This window comes from Eucalyptus grandis, chromosome 3 (genome assembly GCF_016545825.1).
Source record: "Eucalyptus grandis isolate ANBG69807.140 chromosome 3, ASM1654582v1, whole genome shotgun sequence".
Classification (NCBI taxonomy): Eukaryota; Viridiplantae; Streptophyta; class Magnoliopsida; order Myrtales; family Myrtaceae; genus Eucalyptus; species Eucalyptus grandis.
The window spans coordinates 62,815,419-62,842,034 of record NC_052614.1 but is presented as its reverse complement, the minus strand read 5'-3'; the positions used below and the strand labels follow the sequence as shown (position 1 = coordinate 62,842,034).

Sequence of the window (26,616 nt, the reverse complement as noted above, 5' to 3'; positions counted from 1 at the left end):
GACAGGAAGGGCTATGTTAGTGTCTGCATGTTGTGTCCATCGTCATAAGAATGTGACTCTTGTATAATTTATCAAAAAATGGGAAGCTTCAAGAAAAGGAAGTTCAAGATCTTCTTGCTCATATATTTTGATCTTGGGGGCTATACACAAGCAGATTTCGTTTATTAAAACAAAAAAAGAAGTATATGATGACGGTTGAATCATGACAAGGACAAAACCGACGGAGCTTTATTCCTATCTTTACCACCAAAATGTCGACAGTGTGTGAATTCGATGGAGCTTTATTCCTATCTGAGAAAGGCATTCGTTTGATTTAATTTCTCATGATCTCAACAGTGTGTGAATTCGATGGAGCACGAACTCAGTCTAGTTAGATCTTGAAAGCAAAGAAACGTGTTTTTTTTTTTTTCCATCCCGCCCCAATTTCACCATTAATTCATGAACTTACAGTATGGAATCGGTGATTATCCCACCGTCGTTATGCAGTTTCTGGTCATGCATAAAATCTCATTTGCTTTTAGCAAAAATCAAAACCAACATAACAAGACTTGAACTCCTCTCTTATTTGAGGCTATCGCAAGGTTGAAGACACAAAGACTAGGGCATTGGAAAAAGTAAAAGGAAATGGCCCCGTTCACACTAGTGTTCAAAAAAGCTGCTCGGTGTCGAATAACGCTGAGCGGCTTAGTCGTCGGAGCCTTTTTAAGGGGACCCGAGAATAATCAAGGGGAGCGGTTGATGCTCCGTGCGAGCCGGGCATGCGTGGAAATTTTTTTTTTTTTTTTTTTTTTTGTTAATGGGGGTTCATGCTCATAATTACTGAATAATATTCTTCTTTTTCGATTAGCAAAAACTAAGATTCTAGTGCGAACTCATTTCGTTGGCACCTTTTTGAGGAGGCAAGCTCAAGGTAGGAGGGTGGTAGGAGGCCGCCACCGCCGGGGACATTCAGCTGCTAGTGATCGGCGGACTCTCCAAACAATATCATTGGAACTTATTGAGAAAAGATCGGTACTTATTTGCGTTTTTCTATCTTTTTCTAGCGAATTCTATCAATATGATCGTTGGAAGGTCATGTGAAAGGGAACTTCAATCCAATTTACGTTGTGGGTTAAGAAGGCACAGGATCTCCAACCTTGCGAACCTTGCTTTTTCCGATGGTGAAAGTCTAGTAGGTCATCAACGGCACTGTTAGAAAATTTGATATCAATATAATCCTGGTGGCCAGGAGTTACATTTTGGAAGTGACCCATCATGAGGAGATGGCACAGGTCATTTAATTTATTTTGTATCAGTTTTGACGAGAGAGGAAAAAAGAAGTTAATATCTCATTTATCTTAGCAAAAATATCTTTAAAAAAAACAAATAAAAGGAAGAATATTTCGTGCGAGAACTCAATATTACATTATCAAATGAATGTATTGTTTAGTAATTTGATTGTATTTCGTTTTTGTTTGTGGGGGTGAAATCGAAACCCTGGCAGAGGAGCTTCATCGTCCGGCCTTGCGCTCATAGCATATGGGGATGCCGTACCTTCTTTCGCCCTATATTTAATATCACTCTTTTATCGGGAAGAGACACCATTTGGAGTGCACTTGAGGAATAGGGAAGCTTTTTATAAGGCAAGCGATTAGGTTTAAGTTCAAAGTCGAGAGGCTTGACCATATGTTTGTATGGGCTAATGTTGAGTCTGGTATTGAGGGGTGTGAAAAAGAATCTTTCGATTATAAAATGCCAGACGGTATGCAGCAACCGCGGATGACTTTTTTAAAAGCCCTAGAAACCGAAGCGTTCACTAGAAAACAAAAGACTGGAGCATGAACAACTAAAAGCCGCATGCAACCTCAAAACTAGAACAGAGCCACTAGTCAAAGCCATGTGCAACTTCAAAACTAGAGCACAAACGAAGCCACCAATGATGGCAAAGAGTGGACCGCACGGGAGAAAATTCATTAGTCTTCATCAAAAGGGTGGAGAATCTGGCTGGATAATCCAAAAGCATGTCCTCAATCACCTGATGATACGGTGACACTTGACAATAGCCAATAGATATTACATGGAGATTCAAGTGCCTAGCAAAAATCAAGTTTGATAAGGTAAAATAGCGAGTTGAAGAATAAGAACGGCTTGACGGCATCCCTATTATTGAAGGGACAAAGACTACATCAATATGTCATTGTTCGTCTGGCTACGTTATTTCGGCTCTAGTTGTTGCATTAGATTAATGCCAAAAAATTATGTCAGCATCATCCTTCATTTGGCTACATGGGGCCACGCCCATGTGATTAATCCATCCTCTCAATGAAATACCTTCACCAAAACATGATATTTGGTATTCTATTGGATCGAGTTCCGTGGCAATTCGGACGGGAAGTAGCACGTGTCACAAAAACTAGAACTAATTACTCTAGAAGAAAGTAAATGCATGAACTGAAGAGTTGAATTGATAAATTGAAACATACATAATTTGTATTGATAATCATGTATCCCTTTTACAATAATTCAACACGGTTTATACAACTTATTACAAGACATTACTGCTCCTCAAAGGTCAATATTCAAATCAAAGGTCACAACCGCATGTCCACAATCTTAGGCTCCATGAACAAATTCCACGATTGCATATTGACTTCATCTGTAAGCAGTTGTAACTCTTTAGTTGTGCCATGGACTCGACTGATCTTCATAATTCCAGTCTCAATAATTGCACGTTATCTTGCTCTTTGAACTCTTATAACTCTTAAGCTTTCACTCGATTCAACCATCAATCGGCATTATCATTGTCCTCAAATTTTGTACTCGACACTTGCTTAAATTTACACCAGTCTCAATCATTGATCAGTCATCACTTTATACCAACAACTGTGTTCATGGTCATCAATGCACATGACTGTCAACAAAAATTCCCGTGATGACCAATTGTTTTTGGATTAAAAATGTACCAATATCTTTAACTTATTCTCTCAAGAGATTCTGATATCATTCTAGAAGATCCAACTCAGGAATTTAAAAGAATCAGTTTTTTTGGGGGGAAAAAAACTTACAAGCATGTCATAAAATTGGATGTAGTCATTTGACTGGATATTTTGTCAATTTTGGAACCCAAATTTTTTTCGGGGAAGACGTGGATGCTTATCTAGGAATTTTATTTCGAGACGTCATTTTAGGATTAGCAAGTATAAAATGGATGAATTTCTGCTAACGGGTTAAGCAGGCGGGTGGTTAAGGAACATAAGGAGAATGTTGAAGACTTCTTGATGGAAAAAAATGCAAAGAATTATGGACGATGGGCGGCAACTAATTGGGATTTTATAAGTTCTCAACTTTTATCCAGCTAATTAGGGTTTTGAATCTTTTATCGAATGAATATGGAAGTAACTGCAAATTAAGAATATTCTCGCATCAATTTATGGCAATATCTCTTCGAACATTTATTAAATAAAAATGACAAAAATGGTACAAATTTAGCGAAAAGTTCTTTTGAGGTAAACCATCTGGCCCTAATGGTTGTGCGATTAGTCCCAAGTTGACAAATATTTAGTCTCTTGTGTTTACTATTTTAGCAAGGACCAGTCCCCGCCCATTACGGCAGTCGGTGGAGACCTTGGTTTGACCCACGCCACGAGCAGAAGTAGGTGGCCCGCTCGTTTTCATAATATCGTGAACGGACGTTTTCCTTTTACTACGCACATCGTCACGTGACATGTTAACAAGCGATCTTTAAATTTCATTGAAAATCCGATGTTTTATAGTAATTTCACAATTTTTCATCATGGACGATCACTTAAGCCATGACCGAACCTGGGAAAAAAAATGGTTTTTTGCCGCCCAACCCAAATGAGACAATTAATCTATTATAATTTTTTTCAAAAGGTTAGAGCCAAATCTATCCGCTCTCTAATTAGTTCTCTTTTATATCCACCATCGTGAATATAATTTTTACAAGGGGGTAAGATAAGTCCGATGACTGCGCAATATGCAGTTATCTAAAAATTCTTCCTACGTGCATCGCCGCATGCTTTTTTCCATCTAAATCTTTTAAACGAGTGGGCTATGCATGGAGTTTGTATTATCTAATCCCTCTGATGGATCGATTGCTTGCGTACCTAATACCACGACATTTCCCAAAATAAAGTACGACAAAGATGGTTTTGTATTTTTTTTTTTTTAGAGTGCTAATGCTTGAACTAGACATTAGACTAAACTAGTTTTCATGCGTCACGCATGGTTAATTTTCATTTCTCATGCAATTAAGAAATTAACAATAAAGGTCATAATTTTAATTGCATTGAATATTAAAATGATTGAGATTAGTTTTTTTTTTTTCACCACTATTTAAATGATTTTCAAGAAAAGCAAACATTAAATGGACATTTTTCCATACTAAACAAGGTAGATGGTTCTTGCGGGATCAATCGGATTTTCAATACTCCTATGATCAGCCCAGTCTGTAATCATTATCAGCCCCTAGTCAGTCTCATGGTAGTTTGAATCCGTGTTTCCCCATTCACCTTGGGAGTCATTCTTAGATTTAGACCTTGTCTTATTTATCAAATCTATAACGGGGCAAGACACATCGCGCTACTATGTCGACAACAATTGAACCACGCCTTCACCACCATTGATCTGTTAAACTCCATCTTGGCTTTGTTGGTAGGAGAGATTTTTTATCCAATGTGATATCTTGATAGCAAAGCATCGGCACACATGACCAGTGACATTATAAAATCCTAAATCTTAAATTGTTTTACGATTTGACAAAAGTCTTAGTTGGTAATGGTCATTTATTGCCTATTAAGCAAGTTGGTAAAGTCTTTTTACATATGAATAATGAAACAAGTTGTATCTAAACTTTAATTTAATGTGCAATGTCATACATGAATTTTCAATTTATTTAGTACGAATCCTGAACTTTAATTCAATATGCAATATCGTCGCTCAACTTTTAATTTATCCAATGTGATCCTTAAAATTTTGATACATATTCAATCTAATCTATAAACTATATGAAAATGTGCAATATTATCATTGTCAAAATTCATGAACCATTTGTGTCTTTTTCCTTTTGCATGCTTGCTCTCGATCTTTGTTGTTATCTCATGTATCGTGTCCCTAATCTTGCTCACAATCTCCTCTTAGTTACTCAACTTGGATGCAAAAGTTCTTATGCTATTGATTTTTATGGTTCATCCTTTTCTTTGAAGGATCAATGAATAGAGAAAACTCACCTCCAAGTTGACTTCTCTCATGGTCTTTATCTGATTTCTAACTTATTGATGTCATTTCACTCGCATCCTTTCATGGCTTCCTCTACTTCACTCACTCACTCACTAGCATGCTCGTCTTGGGCATCCTAATAGATAAGTTTTGAGTCATGTTTGCAATTCTAGTTCTAGATTAGTATCTTGTGAGTCCTATCTCGTGGGGCAAATCTCGTCAATTGCCTTTTGAGTTTGCTAGTCATTGCACATCTTTTCCTTTGATTATAATTCATTTGATGTCTAGATGAGTGCAATTTTATCTATTTTTAGTTCCATATAGTTTGTATTATTCATTGATGACTACTCTTAGTTTACTTGGGTCTTTCCTATGAAAATTAAATTTGTAGTGCATGCACACTTTTATTGCTTCCATTGTTGTATTGAAAATTTGTGTAACACCAAAATTAAATTTTTACAAACTCATGATGGAAGGAACCATCTCAAAATGGCCCATTAGAACGCAAAACACTTAGTTGAAATGTCTTGATCCTTATTAATCTATGCTCATATGCTTTCTTCATATTGGGTTGATGCTCTTTTTGTTACTACTTACACTATTAATCGATTTCCCAATCTTGTCATATATGACATTTATTCTTTCCACTTTTTATTTGGGTTCTAGTTCAATTCATTGTGTTTCTCACAAGTTAGTACCTCATTTTGTATCATGAGTATTTCTTGAGTATGCTTCGAATCACAAAAGCTATTGTTGTATTGATCAATCAAGTGGTCGTGCTTTTATTGATCATTATGCTTGGCTTGATTAGAGGAATCTTTCCTTTTTATATAATCCTTCAACTCTTTGTCCTATAACCCACTGTTTAGTATCAGCCCCTTCATTTTTTGTTTCATTCAATCAATTTATTCTTCCTTCTCGCTCCTCTGACGCTCTCTCCTCCTATCCTACTCAAACTCTTGGCCTCTTTCCTCTTATCTAGCCTAACCTCCTAACCCCACTCCGTCCTCTTTTTTGCCCACCAACTTGCTTCCATTTCTTTTTCCCCTTCACCGCCTCTCCATCTAACCCCAATTACCGTGTCCCAACCTAACTCCTCTCTCGATTGAATTCCTCCCACAATAGACCTACGGATCCTCTTTACATATATGTCAAGCTCCTATACTTATGTTTCTTTTCTTCCCACTCATCCTATTCAGATTCGTGACAAATCTAGAACTTCTAAACCCAAATTTTTTTTTTATTCACTCTCACTCTTTCACCAAGGGACATCAATGTGCTACTCTATGGCCATTTTTGTTTGACCCACTATGAATTTTTAATGCCTTTTTCGTCAACCATACATAGGATCTTATACAAACTAATCCTTCTAAAAGTTTAGTTGGTTGTAAATGGGTTTTAAAGTTAAGGAAAAATTCAATGAAACTATCCAACGCTTCAAAACTCACCTCTTTGCACAAGGCGATATATTGAACATGTACATACAATTCATAACTAAATTGAACATGTACTAAAGTTCGGGAACAACATTAAACCAATTAAAAGTTCATGAAAAATATTTCATATTAGACTAAAGTTCAATGACCATATTGAACAAACTTAAATTTCATGGATGACATTGTACATTATATCAAAGTTCAAAAATCATTTGTATCATTTACCCTTACTTCTAATGTCGATTAGGAATTCTCTTTACTTTATTGCCCAAAACCCAGATAATGGGAGGACTCCTTCCCAATACAAGCCTGCACTTAGTCGGATAACCCTCACAAACCCAAGAGCCGTAGGCCCAACCTTAAACCTAAATCATCGAACCCCAATGTCCAAAAGGAAGTCCCAAGCTAAATTACAAAGCCCAACACCCAGAAATCCCCTTGCAAATTGGCATGATGGCTCGAGCCCTTCTTACATATCAGCCGAGGGGAAAAATTGATACTTCTACAAGAACAAGAAACACAAAGCATTACCACCGTCCATGGTGGCCGCGCTGGTTTCGACCTTAATACCCATCCGCTAGGGAGGAGTTCGAAACTCGGCGTGAGCTGGTTGCTTCAATGCAAAGTTGTGCGATTCACCTGTGCCGAGGTCAGTGGTGGGGGCCCAGTTCACTCCAGATTTTACTCCGCCGCGAAGCGGCGCACGAAGCTTCCCGCGTCACCAAAAAAAGAAAAAGAAAAAAGAAACACAAAGCACAAAGGCTCGGATGACAATCTAATCCAGGATTCTCCATTTAAAATATAGATTGTTAACTTCATCATCCACTACTCTCCTTCCATCACTTATTAAAGTTTCAAAGGCAGGTCTGATCCATTAGCAAATTGCTTGCCAAAACCTTGTTTACATGGAGTGGCTTGCCCATGAAGAACCATATTTTGCTCCTTCCAAATGCTATATATAGTGGCATACCATGCTAGTTTTATCAGGACAATCTTTAAGCTTCTGCCCTTCAAGAATTGAAGAGCCCAAGAGAGCTCATATGGCCAATCCTCTGCTTGCCTATTCAGCTGCAGCAAAACCATGACTCTATCCCAAAGCTGCCTTGAAAAATGAAAATACACATAAAAGAATAGATGATCACAAGATTTATCGTCTTGCTTACAGAGCAAACCTACACCATTAATAGAACTCCACTACTTCATTCTACCTTTTGTTTGTAGCTTGTTTAGTATGACAAGCTATAAATGCAAAATTATGGGATATTAGGGTAGAACCAAATGAGCCTATGCCACTGAATTTTGGTCCCCTGAGGTTTTAGCAGCTTCCGAGCCTCCTTTTGGTTAGATCTTCCATGTTAGTGGCCAAGAAAATCACTTTTTCTTTTGCAACTGGTGGAAGGACAACACAAACTGCGGCTTGGATTTCAAGCAATTCATTTGATCTTAGGGATGGTCATCTCCATTCATCCTCCTCTATTACTGCGGCAACCTCTGCATCTATAATGAATGAAGCATCATAGATGATTCTTCATTAGTAAGTTGTGGTGTTTGGTAAAAATACTGAACCATTTTATCTCAAAGCTAGCATTAGCAAAAGCCCAAAGCTAAAGCCAGACCATCCTTGCTTTGCCTTTACAACATTCTCCAAAAGCTCCTCTTAAGAATTAATGAATTTTTTCAGTTGCCTTTCTTATCCTCAGAAACTAAAATTTTGCTTTTACTATTTTGTTTTGCATTATTCATACTCTCTTACCTTTAGAACTAGGATTCATTGAGGTAGCTCGAAGGAGTAGAAGGAACTCTGATGTGCGATTGCATAGGTTCGGGTGGCACCAGCGTCACCTTGCCTAGGGTCGCACAACCTTGGTGGCCCATCACCTAGGGCATACAACTTAAGTGGCCCTTGTGCGATGCTTGCATCTTGTCTAGATCTAGTTTGCCTGAAATTGTGCAACTTGTGCATTTTCCTGCTTGGGGTCACGTGACAAAAGGATCCGTCAGAGACTACGAGTGTAATAGGAGCATCCGTCAACAAAAGGATCACCCTAAGATGATCATCTCATGGCTATTGAGAACGAATCAAATCAGATGGTTATATTTCTAAATCTTTATGACTTGCTCCTACAAAACCAAGGTCGAAAGATTGAAAATTAAAAATCGACTCCAGCATCTTTAACATCAGTAAAGTCATGCACTTTTGATTAAAAATTCTTAGTAGATTTACCCTAAATAATATGTGACCAAGTTAGAGATAGGATTAGAGAAGAATACATTGATTAAATACATTATGATCTACTTTCATACAGAAAAATAGTCTCTTACGTTTGTAGATAAGGAACACAAATGTGTAATGAAATCAAATTATGGAGACAACTCAAAGAAGAACAATCTCTTAGAAGTTTAGGAGATTTCTATGCCCAATACAACCCTTCTTATATTGAAAAGTTAAAATCAAAATGCAAAAGAACTTGTCCTTCTAAAAAAGAAAAGGCAAAGAAAAGGAAAAACCATTACCAAAGCCTCTAATACACCACTAAAGCTAAAAGGCTTAACACTAATCAAGTCATGAGCTTGAACACCTTGATCATTCTATTCCGAATCTAAAAAATTATCGCAATGATCAAAAGATCAACATAGAGAATTATATCAAGAGGAAGATCGTGCCGGCATAGGAGGTTTCTACTAGACATTCCAAGAGTTTTAAGGGACGATGGTGAGGTAGAGAGGAAGCTTGTGAGGCTTTGTGAGATTGCTCAATTGTTGGTGTGCATGGAGGTGTTGGAGGATACGCTTCAACACAAGCGAGGACAAGAAAAAGAAAGGTAGAAGAGAAAGAAGAAATAAATTCAAAAAAGGATCCCACATGGCCCCTACATTTGACTATGTGGAGTACAACATTTAAAGGAGGAAAAAGCAATGGGTAAGTGGACAATACACTAGGGAAAAAAAAAGTGTTTGAGCTGGACGAGAAGTGGAAAAAGCGCAACTCATTGTCAAGTCACTTTTCTTAAACATAAATTTTCTCCCTTAAATCATGTCTATTTTGCTAATAATAATTATTATTAGAATGTAAGGTAACCTTCATTTAGGGAATCACCAACTTTTTCCAAGTGTAAATTTCTAATGTGTGAATTGCCCAACGATTTAAGTTTTGAAAAGAATGAACCAAGGTGCAAGTTGGTGGTTCAATCCTACATAATTCTACTTTCCCATATGCTCTTAGGTTGATTTTATGCTTTGTGGTCATAATTCCAAACTCAACAACCCTGCTAGATGTTTGTTGACACCTAAATTTTGATTAGGTTTTTTAATTAATTAGGCTCTAAATTTCTTTTATTTTGTCCTCTTTTTGGGATAATAAATAATAAACACAAAACGAGAAAACAAACAAAAACAAAGCAAAAAAAAAAGCAGCAGCCAAAGGGGCCTACGAGCCCACCCCTCCTTCTCTCTCGCGCGGGCCTCCATGGCCCGCACAACAAAGCCCGGTTCCCTCCCTTTGGTCTTCTTCCTGCTTGGCTTCTTCGTCGGCCTCTGCAACACACGCGCAGAGGGCGCGACGCCGGAAGGACGGGTGGGCGGCGATGCATGCCGGCGATGGATGGGACACGCCTTCAAAGCGAGCAAGTGGGCTGTTGAAGCGACGCGGTTCGGCCGCACCAAGGCCAGATCTCGTGAGCAGCTGAGGCCGGAGGAGAAGAGGCGGCTCGATCTCGCGAAATAGGGGGCTAAGCGAGAGGGAAACCAGAAGGTGGAGGGCCAGATCCGTCCACCGCCGTGCTGCGATCCCTCCTTAACGTCGTCGTCCTCGCCCAGTCGCCACCGACGAGGCCGCCTGCGCTCACAGCCCCGACCCCGACCAGCAACGCCCCCGCGCCGTGCTCCCTCTGCAGACATGTATCAACCACCGCCCGCCGTTGCTTTGCCGTTGGAACCTAACCGCCGCCGCCTACCGCGTCGTTGCTGTCGTGCCGACGAGTGCCGCCGCCTCAGTTCCTCCATCGGCGCCGCGAGTAGAGAGAGGTGAGAGAGAACGCCGCGAACCGGGTGGAATCAGGTCGGGCGCATGACCCGGTTCCCTAGGGTTTAGTCGCGCGGGCCAAATTTGCACGGGCCTAAGAGAAGTGGGCCTATTTCGCTTTGTTTTTGGGCTGCGATCCGGGTCTTGGGGAATGGCCCGGTCGGACCCAACCGCGGATCCGACCCGGGTCGTGTTTTTAATATATTAATATATTATAATATAAAATAATATTTTTTAAAATAAAAAAATCAAAAAATATTTTATTTTCCAAAAAATCAAAAACATCAAAAATATCTCATATTTTCCCAAAAAGACAAAAAAAGTCAGAAAAAACCAAAATGATTTATATTTTCAGAAAATTGAAAAATCCAAAAATGCCTTTTATGTTAAAAAAAATGAGAAAAAGACAAAAATGTTTTTCCTTCTCAAATGCATGGAAAATTCCTCAAAAATCCAAAAGCCTTAGAGTTTAAACAAGATTAGATACCGAAAATGCATTAGTGATTAACTAGTGTAATCAAGTTCCCGATCCTAATTTCTTTAGTTGCGTAGGAGCGAGTATTTTTCCGATACTTAGGTTTCTAATCGACTCATCCTAAACCGATTAGATACGACTCCATTTTAAAATTAACTTATAGGTTAAAAAATTGGACCATTAAGTCATGAATTGGTGGACTTGAGAGAGTCCAGACTAAGCCTAATAAACATAGCCAAACCATTAGCCTTCGAAGGCACCTGCCCCGATTGGGCGCCGAAAAAAGAAGTCGCGACAATGTTCAATCATTATCTAGTCTACAAGCTCTTTTGAAATTCAACATAAACAATGGGTGAAAGATGAAAAACAAACTCACATTGACTTGACACTTGGTAGCTCCTGATTTGCTATAGATCTGACTTGTTATGTGAAATCCTGATAAATTTGTTAGAAAATATGAAAAGAGGAAGGAGAAGAAAAGTCTTGATTTTAATCAACACCAAACATTCCAAACGGATATCCCGACCACTTGATTGATTTGCATGAGGTCCCATTTGATTGATTTCACTCATAGTGGACATAACACTTGGGAACTTCTGTTTTGATGCAAATCTGACCTTTTTGGTGAACTTTGTAATGGAGTGGAGCTTTCCTTGATACTTTCCCGAAAAGAAGAGTGCTTATTTTACAAGACATAGAACACACAAACTCACATAGATACGACCAACTAGAGTCTAGGGCATTGGTCATAGCATAAGGGTCCATCTTCAAGGCATATCCGATATCCTAATAATTTGTGGCATACTCAATTATCTCTTAACCTAGTTATGTTGGGCTCTTTAACGATTGCTGTAGTTCATTGTTGTTGGATTAAATTGGGCTGAACCAACTAAAGAAAGAAGGTCAATTGAGGGGTTGGAACACCGAAGCATGAATACCGAATAAGTGAGCCCTATGCTTTGATTGAATGAACTGGTCCCCAACAACCCTAAAGAAGACCACACTGTGCTTTTCTTTATGATAGACATGAGAAAGAAGTTCATAATCTATCTATTTGCTAAAGCCTTTTTGTCATTAAAGCAGGATTTGGATCATAACTCAATTTTTTTCCTAAGATCACTTAGATGAGTCTTTTTCCTAGAATCCAACCAGGCATGTTGCTTTAGGTGATTAGCTCTTGACTAGCCACCTGCCTTTCTATCAAAATCACTCTTGTGCACGACGATGACGCCCAGTATTTTTCCCAGCCCTGACCCTTTTCTTTTCCTTATCTTTTCCCTCGAAGTCTAAAAAATTGTAGGCGAAAAATTCATTGAACTTCCCCCATCTCTAACCCTATATGTGTATGACCGGTCCATCAACCATCTCAATAAACTTGTCACAGAGAGTTCGGAAGTAAAGAAAAGAGGAAGCGAAATCATAGAGATTCCTATGATAGATTTGAGTGAGCTTGGTGGTGAGAACAGGAGCAAAACAATGGCAATACTTCAGCATTCTTGTGAGAAATGGGGTTACTTCAAGGTAATAGTTTGTGATTCATCGTCATCATTGAGGAATTTCAATCTTTTTTATCAACCCAATTCACTCTCATCTTAAGAAATGATTATGATGATGATGCTTTTCTTGCAGATTAAGAACCATGGGGTTGACTCTGAACAGATGGAGAAAGTGAAGCGTTTTGTCAACACCCACTATGAGGAGAATTTGAAGGCAAGTTTCTCTATGTTAGAAACTACCAAATGCTTGGAACATGCCAATAGTACTACACCTGATCTAGATTAGGAATGGCCCTTCTTCCTCTGGCACTGCTCGAAGTCGAACATCGAGGACTTCCCAAAACTCTCGAACGATTTCGGTGCGTGAGAAAATTAGTCCCAATCGCAAGTTTACAGCTCCTGATCATTTGAGAAGTTTCATTATCCAACCTTGTCAGAGTGACTAAGTGATCGAAAGAGACTAAGCCAAGTATACCGAACTTTGAAAGGTGATTTGGCGATTAACCGCTTAGAGTTCGTCATATTGCATTGGAGACCAATTTAGTCCACCTGCCTTAGTATCTATAATGTTTAGCCGGTGACTGACTAAATACTCTCCGCAATATTCTTTTAGGGCGGTAATGGATGAATACATCGCTCAGGTGATAAAGCTAGCAGAGAAGCTCTCAGAGCTCATTTGTGAGAACCTTGGCCTAGACAAGGACCACATAAAGGGGGCATTCTCAGGGAGAAATGGGCCTTCTGTGGGGACGAAGGTGGAGAAACACCCGGAATGCCCCTACACTGAGAGACTGCGGGGGCTCTGGGAACACACCGATGCAGGTGGGATCATAATGATGCTTCAGGATGACCGAGTCTCGGGTCTTGAGTTCCTCCATGAGGGGCAATAGGTGCCGATCCCGTGGTCCAGCTACGCCAGCATATGCGTCAACACCAGGGACCAACTCGAGGTGGTGAGCAACGGGTAGTACAAGAGTGTTTTGCACCGTGTCATGGTTGAGAAGAATGGGAGCCGGCTCTCTGTGGCCACGTTCTACAATCCCGCGGATGATGCCATCATCTTGCCAGTGACAAAGCTCCTGTACTCGGAGAAGTACGCCTTCGGGGACTACTTGAAGCTCTATGCAGCCGTAAAGTTTCAAGGGAAAGAGCCAAGGCTTAAATCAATTAGGAAACTGATGAGCAATGGATGCAGTGGGGCTGCCTAGGATAGAAGCCGAGTTTTGTGGTTGTGACTAGTAAGTAAGGAGAAAATAATAAGAGATGGTACTAAAGTCTCCTTGAGTAATTTCATAAGACTACTAGTTAGCTTGTGATGTCACTTGATTATTCCTATCGGGGACTTGACAGTTGATCCTTGTAGAGCTTACCGGGAAGTGAATGCCAATGATCTCAAGATCTTTTAGCCTCTTATTATCTGTTAGAGATACCTAGAACCGACACAATATGCGTACCACATAAATGACTCTTTTAATCAATAACACCAAAGTTGCCTTCTCTTCCTTCAAAATTTTCGCCTACTAACCGGCAAAGTAGTATGGAAAATTATCCAAAAAATTCTAAACCTATTACTCTTTTATGATTCGATAGTGAACCTTTGATTTGTGTCAAATAAGTTTTAAACCTTTTCAAGTTTTGTCAATTGAGCCCATGTGGTCAATTTTAATTGAAAATTGCTAACATGGATACTTATGATGTCTCACTGGACAACCCATGCCGTAGACACTCTTTTTATAATTTTTTTAAAAGATTGAATTTCTTTATTATTAATATTTTTCTTTTCTTCTTTCTTTTCCTTTTTTTTTCTACCAAGTTTGATGAGGGCTTCACAGCTAGGGTTGGCCACGCGACCCTCACTAGGCTTGGAAAAAAATGGAAAAGAATGAAAGAAGAAGAAGAAGAAGAAATAAATAAATTCGAAAAATGCTAAAATATTTTTAAAAAAATTGACCATTGGATGTGTCATGTAAGATGGCCGAGGTTTATGTTAGTGGGTTTTAACTAAAATTAGTTAGATGGACTCATCTGTAAAATATGAAAATATTAAGAACTCAATTAGCAAAATTAAAATATTTATGTCTGAATTGAAAAAGTGTAATTCATTTAAGATTTTTAAAATATTTTTTCTCAAAATGGTATTATTATTATTTTATTCGAAAGCAAAATAATGTTATGTTGAATGATATCCTATATACCAGTTGAAGCAAACGCGTAATTTGTAGATATAACTAATTACTGTCATGAGCTAAATAGTATTCTGTTGAATGAATTATTGTCCTTGCATATTATCCAAATATTGGTCGAAATGTTAAGCATCATTTCACTTGTGCCAAAGGAAAGTTAAATTATTTACCAAGAAAAAGAAAAGTGAAATTAGATCTACACTATTCTACTAAATCATCAAATTTTTATAGAAGTGTCAAAAAGAACAAAAGAACCACCCCGTTAATTTTGCAGACTCAGTTGCAGCATTTGTTGTTTAGCCACAAAAATAAAGGGCAAAAGTCTTATACCATGTTCACTGATAACAAAAATCTCAAACTTATATCTATGAAATATATTTACTCCCATTAAAGTTCTGTTACTAGAAACTATTAAAAGATCTGACTACATGGACGCTGGAAAGCAAACAATATTGACTTGGCACCCATGTGGCTTAAATAAAATAAAAATAACAAGTTTAAGGTAAAATGAATAGCAGTAGGCATAATTTGGGATTTTTGATATCCAGGATGAGGTTAAAATACATCAGCATGAAAAGGTAATTATTATCCTGCATATCCGAACTTGTGATGTCAAACATTAACTGAGGTTCATATTACTCAGAGCTACAAGCTCTTAATTCTTGCTAACTCAAAATTTCAACTTTTATTCCATGCTGAAGTTGAGTTCTTACAATTATGCTCAGCTGCCGTAACGAATTTCAAGTCATTATGTACTGTATTGCCTAAATTTATCTCGAGACTCTATTAACTGCATCGCGGTTCATGTGAGATCAACCAAGGCAACCATCTAATGAAGAAATGGCATTGATTGTTCTGTCTTGCCGATGCTATATGGTTCCGTTTGATTCATGGACCTAGGCAAAGCGCTCTCGGTCTCATTTGAATGGGCCTGTGGCCCTGATGCTCTGTTACAGAAAGGCTTGGCACTTGAAACCGACTTACAGTTACAAATCCATATGATAACTTACTCCAATCTTTGTAAAATTTTTGACAATTTTCTGGACTTTTCCAAATCAGTTTTTGTTACCATCTTTCATTTTTCTTCCCGTTGTTGCCACCACGCGTTAAAGAAAAAAGGAAAAAAGAAGAAGAGAGAGACCAAAAATGTAGTTGAAGCTTCTTCCTTTCGTTTTTTTTTCGGTTTTAGTGTTAAAATAGTGTCCTGACCAGTTTTTGTGCATTTAGATTGGTCCACCAGTCCAAGTGATATTAAAGGAGGCACTCCCAGACATCAGCCTACTGCACTCCGAATTTTACTTCTGGAGCGCTTCCAATAAGATTTGAACCCAAGACCACAAAAACGAAGATTTCACGACTTGCTATTTGAAAACCGAATCAAGTTTTGTATGCCTACGTTGTGGAAGTGTGTTTTTTGATTTCACCGCCGCATATGGATAAAGTTAATGTGCAATCATGGAATTTGTTCATAGAGCCTAAGATCGTGGAGTTGCAATTTGTAACCTTTAATTTGAATACTGACCACTTAGGAGCGGTTACGTCTAGCGATAGGGTTATATAAACCATGTTGGATTATTTGTGCAAGGGATACAAGATCATCAATTCAAATTATGTATCTTTCAATTTATTGACTTAATTTTCTAGTTCCTACATTTTAACTTTGTTCTAGAGTAATTAGTTCTAGTTCTTGGTTACGGGTGCCACTTCCTGTCCGAATTGTCACGGAACACAATTCGATAGAAAACCAAATATTATCTTTTGGCGAAAGGAATTTCGTCTGGAGGATGGATCGATCAGATGGGTATGGTCTCCATGTCGCCTAGTGAATAATGACGCCGACATAATTTTTTGGCATTAATCTAATGCAACGACTAGAGCCAAAGCAATGTAGCCAGACGAACAGCAACACATGATAGTCTTTGTCCTTTCGAAAATAGCGATTAAATCACGAACCGTCTTTTGAAGGGGAAAAACTGCAATCAAGCCTTTGTCATTCTTCAACTCGCTATCATACCTAATTAAACTTGATTTTGCTAGAAACTTAGATCTCTGTGTGATGCCCATTGTCGCGGTATCATTAGATGACTGATGACATGCTTTTTTTTTTTTTTTTCCATTAACCGACGGCATTGTTTTCGCTTTTTATAAAGACCATTGAATTTTCTCCCATGTCGGGTCCACTCTTTCCATTATCGCTGGCTTTGTGGAAATGGGACAAAACAAGCGTCTAGGGCTTTTGAAAAGGTCATCTGTGGTTGCCACATTGGCTTTAAAGTCGAGTCTCTTTCCCACCCCACTGTACCTGGCTCGATATTAGCCGATATAAGCCAATAGTCAAACCTCTCGACTTTGAACTTTGAACTGATCGCTTGCTTTATAAAGAAGCTTCCCCTAATCCTCAGAAGTGCACCCAAATGGTGATCTCTTCCCTGATAAAAGAGATATCAATTATAGGGCGAAAGAAGGCATGACATCCCCACATGCAGCAAACGCAAGGCCAGACGATGAAGCTACTCTGTCGGGGTTTCGATTTCACCCCACAAGCAAAAATGAAATATCATCAAAATACCATACGATAAATTCATTTGATAATGTAATTAATAAATTCTCGCATGAAATGTTTCTTTCCTTTCATCTGATATTTTTAAAGATATTATTGCTAAGATAAATGAGAAATTAATTTTTTCTCCCTCTTGTCAAAACTGATACTAAGTAAATTAAAGGCCCTCCGCCTTGTCCCCATAATGTCTCACCACCACAAGGTAACGCTGCACCTACCGGCTGGCCACCAGGAGGAGTAAGTCGATATCGAATTTTCTAATAGTGCGGTTCATGATGACATTTTTTTACTTTCTCTATCGGAAAAAAGGCAGGGTTGAAGATTCCGCTCTCCGAACATGCAACGTAGATTGGATTGAAACTTGCCTTTCTCATGATTTTACGTGGAAGCATGATCCAATGTTGGTCTCCACCTTTAAATTGTGATCAACTCCGAACATAATAATTCATTAGGCTAACTTAAAGGAGGAGACATCGACGATGGATTCGCGATTCCAGGAGGAGACAAACCTACAAAGTAGATTGGATTGAAGTTTTCCGTTTTCCCCACTATCCCGAGAGAGCATAACCTAATGTTGGTTTCCGCCTTCAAATTGCGAGCAAAGATGACTCAACGTAATATTTTATTTGGCTAACTTAAAGGAAGAGACGTCGATGATGGACTCGTGATTCAAGGAGGAGACGAACCCACAGCGTGGACTGGATTGAACTCTCACTTTCTCAATTGCCAATAAGTGAAAATCTTTAGGACTGAATTGGCGATATTGAAAAATTTTATGACTAAATTGGCAAAAGTGCAATATATTTAAAACTTTTTGGACAATTTTCTTGGGATGAATACACTTAACTAGAGTTTGCAGGCTCCATTTGGACTTCCAAATGGAAAAAAGAGAAGGGAAATCAACAGAGTGAAGGGGACATATATTAATGTCATCGGGGGGATACTGATAAAATGACTTCTAGAAATATTTGATTTGGGAATATATCTTGGAATCGGCTTAAGAGAATGACTTTGCAAACGAAAACCCGCGAAATCGGGGAGATGAGTCCGGAGTTCTACTTCCCTAGACTAGGTTAATTTACAATCTCTGTCAGGAAGAAGGTGCAAGAAAATGCGGAGCAATCCAAGCCTGAAGAACCCAAAAAGGGCCAAAGAAAATGCCCAACACATTTTCACGCATCGACAGATGCATGAGTGTGGATTCCCTGTATAATGCGGCAAGGATGAGACGACCCAGGGCTATCGATGCGCCTCCAGCCAACGAATATGCTATATCGACAAAGTCTTCTGAAACCTTGAGTGATGGGTGGTAAAAGATGTATTTAGAAAGCCAGAATAACAAAAAGGGAATTTGACTGGGTCCTCTATCGGTGTCATGGAAAAAATTGGTTAGAAAGGTGCCATAGGAAAGACATCATCTTCGACCTGCTGAAGTATTTGAATTGGGAAGTTTTCGAAATCCCTAACATATATCCCATATGGACAAACGCCAGTAATGCCAAATAAGTCTGAAAGGGTGATCGGCATCGACCCGGAAGGGAAGAAAAAGCAGTTTATCGACAGGGACCAAAAATTAATTACAGCACCTAAGTGACCTGAATCTATACGAAAGTCCAAACAAGATAATTGAAAAGCTTTGTCGATTTTGGTTTTTTTTCTCAGACAGAAGAGATATGATTTAGTCTCAAGTACCATCGGTAAAATTTAAGGTCAAAGGCAAGAAAAAGCCCTAAATTAACTAGATTTGGGCAAGCGGACATACTCTATCATGGAAATTTCATGGATAGGGAGCTTTTCTCTAACAAGGCGCGGAAATCAACTCTTTAGCAATGGAGGGATACGATATGATGGATCTCGAATAAAATAGGGACTCAGAGTTACCTGATTAGGATTTTTCCACGAAACGACCGCGTGATTTCACCATATCTGACTGCCCTCTCTCGCCTGTCTGTAGCACCACCTCCATCCTTTTCGTGGCGTGGATGAAACCAAGGTTTCCACCCACTGCTGCCGTGCTCGGCGGTCCTTGCTAAAATAATCGTCCAGAGGGACTGAATATATATCAACTTGGAACTAATCATACAACTTAGTGCGTGGCGGTCCCCCCATGACACTATTGTATTTGAAATCAACATCGACGGGACATGATAAAATATTAAAATAGTTAAAAGGTTCTTCGCAGCAAAGAAACTTATCTAGGTATGATTTACTTTAAAGAACTCGTCGATAAATTTGTACCATTCTTATCATATTATTTAATAAGTGTTCCAAGACACATTTTCCTAAATTGATGTGAGACTATTCTTAATTTGCAGTTACTTGCATATTCATTTGATAAAAGATGGAAAACCCTTATTAGTTGGATAAAAGTTGCGAACTTATAAAATCCGAATTAGTTGCCGCCCAATCGTCTATAATTTTTATTTTTTATTTTTTTGCATTTTTTTCATCAAAAAGTCTTCAGCATTCTTCTCATGTTCCTTAACCCCTGCCTGCTTAAACCGTTAGCAGAAATTCATCGATTTTCTATTCGTTAATCCTAAAATAACGTCTCGAAATTAAATTCCTAGATAAGCATCCCCATCTTCGGTGTAAAAAATTTGGGTTCTTCAATTGACAAAATATCAAGTCAACGATCACATCCAATTTTATGGCATGCTTGTAACTTTTCTTATTCCAAAAAAAAAAAAAACTGATTCTATTAAATTCCTCAATTGGATTTTCTAGAATGATATACGAATATCTTGAGAGAATAACTTAATGATATTGGTATATTTTTAATCCAAATATAGTTGGTGATTACGAGAACTTTTTGTCGACGGCCATGCGCATGAGTGACCATGAACACAGTCGTCGGCATACAGTGATGACCGATGAATGACCGATGAATGATCGACACAGTCGCCGGCATACTCGATTGGTCTCCATAATTCCATGTCGGTTCTGTTGGAATATAATATGCCGAAACGATAAAATCTTGCAATTTACGTCAACGCAAAATTACTAGAGAAATAAAAGAGAAATAATAAGAACACCAGAAATATACGTGGTTCGGTCCGAGTATCGGTATCTACGTCCACAGAAAGAGCCAGCGGGAAATAATCTACTATAATAGAAAAATCGAGCTTATAATCGCTCACACGCCTGCTGCTTTCTCACACTTAGATTTAATTGCAAACCCAAAGTGTTTATAAATAAATAACTTACTTGGATATAAACTCATTGCATAAAAATTACCGCACATACAAGCTGAAAGTAAAACGCTTTACGTATGTCAAAACAAGAACCGTCTCTTCTTCACATGCGTATAGCTTCACATTCTCTACCTCTTCAAGGCTTGTGCGGCGTCTAGACGTGTGTGGACGTGCGGCTCCTTTCTATCTTTCGTAGGGTCAATAATTTGACCTGGTCCACCACTTTATCTTCAACGTGAACAAACTTTTGTCTTCATACAGAAATTCTTATTTTATCTTTTATTTCCTCTTTTATCTTGTAGGGATAGGTTATGTTTTTCTTTCTTTTGTACGCCAAAAGAAACTCTAAGAAGAGGAAACTTTTTTATATCCGACTTGTAATTTGTTTGGAAAATCTCTCATCAAATTTAATTTAACAAAGCATTATCCGAATTTGAACTCGAGACACTAATTTAACAGTTTCCCTCTTGCCATGATTGGTAGCAGTTTATGCCCTAGCTTGAAGCGCACGTGATAGCACATAAAGGACTTTAGCTTTTAGGACTCTTAAAAAATTCGTATGCGGTTGCCATGGAGGCTCCAATATCTGGTTCCTTATCTGGCTCTAATGCGTGTGGGATCATAGTGATGCTTCAGGATGACCAAGCGTCCGGCCTTGAGTTCCTCCATGATGTGTAATGGATGCCGATCTGGCCGTCCGACAATGTCATGTATGCATCAACCGTGGGGACCAACTCAAGGTGTTGAGCAACAGGAGGTACAAGAGCATCTTGCACCGTGTCATGGTGGAGGAGAATGGGAGCCGCCTCTCCATGCCCCCGTTCTACAATCCCGATGCCGTCATCTTGCCAGCACCGAAGCTCCTGTACCCAGAGAAGTACAACTTCGGGGACTACTTGAAGCTTTATGCAGCCACGAAGTTTCAGGGGAAAGAGCCAAGGGTTGAATCAACGAGGAAACTGACGAGCAATGGATGCAGGGGGTTTGCTTAGGATAGAAGGCGTGCTTTGTGATTGGGACTCCTAAATAATAGATGGCACAAAAGTCTCCTCTTTCTTTCAAAGCTGTACTTTTAAGTGAAATTTGGATCCCGTAATTTCCATCCCATGATAGATGTAAGAGGCCTTCTCGAGTAACCCGTATTACTAATTGGTCATTTTGTGAGGTGATTTGAGTATTTCTCTTGGAGGCTTGAGGCTTGATCCTCGTGAAACGGATCTGGAAGTATAGCCTCCTATTATCCTTCAGAAACAACAGAACCCGGCACAATATGTGCTCTACATAAACGGCCTTCCTAATCATCACCACCAAAGTTACCTTCTCTTTCATTGCGAGTTCCTAGTCGAGAATTGATCTTTGTCATGTAACTTGCTTTTAAAACCTCTAGCCACCAAAATGACACTATGCTGAATGATATCTTATGTATCATTTGAAGCAAACGAGTGATTTGACTAGTTATAATTGTCATGAGCTATATAGTACTATGTTGAATGAGTTATTATTGTCTTAGTATCCAACTACTAGTCAAATTGTTTTAACATCATTTCACTTGTCCCAAAGAAAAGTTAAATTAGATCTACATTATCTTCTATAATGTTTTTCTACCAACAATCAAATACATAGAGAGGTGTACTAAAATTCAATTCCAATTGTAATTTTTTTTGTTTGAAATAAGTTTTGTCCTAGTAATATATACTTATACATGAAAAAAGCTACAACCCCCCTTGTTCAAGGTATTCAAGTTAAAAGGTCTGGATTTTATTAGTTAATGAGGCTTGCGGAAATTTCACAGGCCTCCAGCTGGCCAAGTCTCTCTTTCCCCACATTGGATTATCAAAAAGGAAAGAAAAAGCTACCATCATGAAACATATTATATTTATTTTCTCTAAGTATTTCATAAGTCCCAAAATTCATCGCATGAACGTATTAGAGTGGTCCCGATTTTTGGGGCGACACGGAGAGGATTTAGCGTTTCTCTTTTTTATAGAATTAACGTTGGAACCTATCGAATTTTAAGAATGTTAGGGGCGAATCGATGGAGGGACGAGGGGGTCCTCCCCATCGTTATCAACATCCGAAGGCGGGAGGACGATGCCCAACGCGATTACGACTGTCCGACCTGGAGATTCGCCCCGCCCCTATCCTTTTTTTTTTTATACCTTTTGCGGCGGGAGCCCCTGAGAACGCGCCGCGTGTGCATGGGCCCCGAAGGGCCCACAACCTCCGCGATTTCAGGGTGGGGTTTCTAAAGCGTCGTTCGAGTTCAAGGTAGATCATCTTTCAAGGTGGTTCGCGGAAAATTTGTAAGCCCTTTGGGGACGATGCACGTAGCGCGTTCTCAAGGGCGATCGTGCGGCACTTTTTTTATCGAAGATGGGTTCAAGGTGAGCTTTTAAACAGTGGTGGCTTCCTTATCTTTGTGGACCCGATGACGGTAACAATGTTGGACCATCGATGTGTCAAGTACAAGCACAATTCCGTGCGTTACCCTATTGGCTCATCAATGAATAAAAATGGGAGTTCGCTTTTTCCTCGAAGGGTCTTAAGTCCTAAAATCAGGGAGATTTGACAAAACGGCCATCACGTCAGGGCAGCGACATTCTTTCCCGTAATTTTTTACGTCCAAAAGAAGAAATCGCGAAACACTCACATCTTATTCCCTATGCTTTCATCATGGGTGATCTCAGCCCTCTCACAATTTTGCTCACTTTGGTATGGATTAAAGTAATCATATGACTTAGACTATAATGGAATTCGTAGGTTACTATTGAATTGGCTTGGTGAATAATCATGCAATTATTGTATGTGTAACAACAACATGTGCAAAGAAAAAAAGACTACAACACGTGCAGGACTCGTGATTCCTATAACTGTAAATCAACGTCAAGAGTAAGATTGCTCCACAATTAAAGTTTAAGAAGTAAGGCCTCAGCTTTCCATCATTGAAACTGTTGGGAAATATAGTCTACTTTTGGAGAACACAAATGCAATTTTCATAGAATATTTTAATGAAATAAGATTCTTCTTTTTCTATTAACAAAAAGCTAAGATTCTTTTGTTATTAAAGCTCTATCATTTTTGTGGAATTTTCCTAAAAATAAATGCCAGTAACACTTACAAAAATAAATCAATAAAAATGTATTTTTCTCACTATAAGCAAATTCTGCAATAAGCAATAAAAATGTAATTGGCTCGTATTATTAATTACAGAATGTGCGTTTAGCGGGCGGATACCAACAAGACCTCTAGATACCGAAATATTTAGCCGATGGACGCCACCAAGATCTCTAGATACCAGAATAACCGTGTTAAACATTGACCCACGTCATGACGTCATATTCAGCGTCAAAATCGTACTTCCTGCATGTTGTCGTCCTCCACCAACATATGCCTTCTTTGATATAAATCTCGCCTCCCCTCCCTCAAGCCTCCTTGCATCTCTCACTTCATTTTTCTCTTGCAACTGTTACCACCCCGACTCGCATTCCTCTCTCTCTTTCTCTCTCTCTCTCTCTCTCTCTCTCTCTCTCTCTCGCTCGCTCGCATGGAGAATCCAAACAACGAGGTCCTCCATGTACCCATTGATGTCGCCCCAGAAGATGGCCTCGAATGCTTCAACGATGACGATCGCCCCAAACGCACAGGTGACTTTGTTTTGTATTCATTTCTTTTCCGAAAAGAGTGAAGTGAAAATTGCCACGACTTGTTATGAAAGATTTGGGTGAACTACCACAAAGAATCACTTGTGTTTGAATAACATATCCTAGTGATGGCAATCGCTGACATGATCACGGCTGTGATCGGGTCTGGAAGCTTGTCCCTCGCTTGGTCCTTCACGCGGCTCGGCTGGGTTGCCAGCCCAACCATCATGCTCCTATTTGCCTTTGTCACTTACTACACCTCCACCCTCCTCATCACCTGTTATCGCTCCAGCGACCCCACCCCCAGCAACCGTAACTACGCCTACATGGGTGCTGTCCGTGACAATCTTGGTATGTCACATTTGTATTTGTGTTCATGTTCATATTCACATGCTAATGTCCGAGTCAAGTCCAATCATGTTGTGTTGGGTGCTAAAATATTCTCTTTGATTAAATTCTCCAGGTAGCTTCAAAATCAAGCTTTTTGAGCTGGTTCTATACGTGAACCTATTTGGGGTTGCCATTGGTTACATGATTGCATCTTCCACCAGTATGATGTGAGTATATCTGCAGTGAGAATTCTAGCGATTGCTATTTCGATGGTGTCAAAAGTTATGTGAGTTTGATTTTATTGGCTTCCATGGTCATTGCAGGGCTATCAAGAGGTCCAATTGCTTCCACGAGAAAGGTGAGAAGGACCCGTGTCACATCAACGGCAATCCTTACATGATTGCGTTTGGCTTCGTCGAAATCATTTTCTCTCAGATCCCCGATTTCGATCAGCTGTGGTGGCTGTCGATCGTTGCCGCCTTCATGTCCTTGACCTACACCATCATTGAACTTGGCCTTTGTATCGTCAAACTTGCAGGCGCGTTCTTGCTAAACTGCTCTACTTACGTTTCTAAGCTATCTCCATTGGTGGTAGAACCTAGTCGAATTATAAAGTTCTGATTTAGTGTTCTCTTCTGGTTTGTTTTATCTTCAGAGACAGGGAAAATTAAGGGAAGTCTCACTGGAATCAACATCGGGGCCTTGACCTCAACGCAGAATATATGGAGGAACTTCCAGGCTCTTGGTGACATCGCCTTTGCCTATTCGTACTTCCTCATCCTCGTTGAAGTTCAGGTGACCAGAGCTCTCTCAAATGCATGACACAAGAAAGTACTAGTGATGGTTAATAGTTCTGATGAATTGAAATCATTGACATGATGAGTTTGTATTTGTTTTAGGACACCATCCGGTCCTCTCCATCTGAATCAAAGACGATGAAGAAGGCGAGTCTTATTAGCATTGCAGCCACGACCGTTTCCTACATGATCCGTGGGTGCATGGGCTACGCAGCCTTTGGCGATATGGCACCCAAAAACCTCCTCACTGGGTTCGGCTTCTACAACCCATACTGGATGGTCGACATTGCGAACGCCGCAACCGTGATCCACCTCGCCTGCGCGTACCAATTCAACTGCCAACCCCTATTCGCCTATGTTGAGAAGACCTTGCTTGAGAAATTTCCCAACAGCCAGTTCATCACGAGGGAGATCGAAATCCCCATCCCCGGGTGCAGCCCTTACAAGCTCAAACTCTTCCTGTTGGTCTGGAGGACGGTCTTCGTGATCGGGACCACCTTCATCTCCATGCTCCTCCCATTCTTCAACGACATTGTTGGGCTGCTCGGAGCGCTAGGTTTTTTGGCCCCTCACGGTGTTTTTCCCAGTCGAGATGTATATTAAGCAGAAGAAAATACCCAAGTGGAGCACCAAGTGGGTGTTCCTCCAGATTGTAAGTGTGGCTTGCCTCATTATCACCATTGCTGCCGCCGCTGGCTCTGTCGCCAATGTATTTCTCGACCTCAAGTCCTTCAAGCCATTCAGTACCGACTACTAAATATTGCGCTACCGACAGGCATGTCGCAAGTAAGGAAAGGACCGAGTGAAGGCAAGAAAGATTGTCTTTGTGTTCATGTTCGCAGATTGTGTGTATGGAATTTGCTGCGCGATAAGTTTGAGGGTCATATTTTAGTTTCATTGTATAATCTATGAGGGACGGGAAGGGCTATATTAGCGTCTGCATGTTGTATCCATCGTCAGAAGGATGTGACTCTTGCATAATTTATCAATAAATTTGGAAGCTTCAAGAAAAAGGAAGTTCGAGGTCTTCTCTTGCTCATATATTTTGATCTTGGGGGCTATACACAAGCAGATTTCGTTTATTAAAAAAAAGAGAAGTATATGATGACCGTTGAATCATGGCAAGGACAAAACCGACGGAGTTTTATTCCTATCTTTACCACCAAAATGTCGAAAGCCTCTCTCAGAAAGGCATTCGTTCGATTTAATTTCTCATGATCTCGATAGTGCGAATTCGATGGAGCACGAACTCAGTCTAGTTAGATC

The 26,616-nt window shown here is 39.5% G+C and overlaps 2 pseudogenes; both read left to right on the top strand.

Moving 5' to 3' along the window:
- Positions 1–12,373: 12,373 nt before the first annotated feature.
- LOC104440287 lies at positions 12,374–13,853 on the top strand (annotated as a pseudogene).
- A 10,273-nt stretch (positions 13,854–24,126) lies between these two features.
- LOC120292034 lies at positions 24,127–26,107 on the top strand (annotated as a pseudogene).
- Positions 26,108–26,616: the final 509 nt, after the last annotated feature.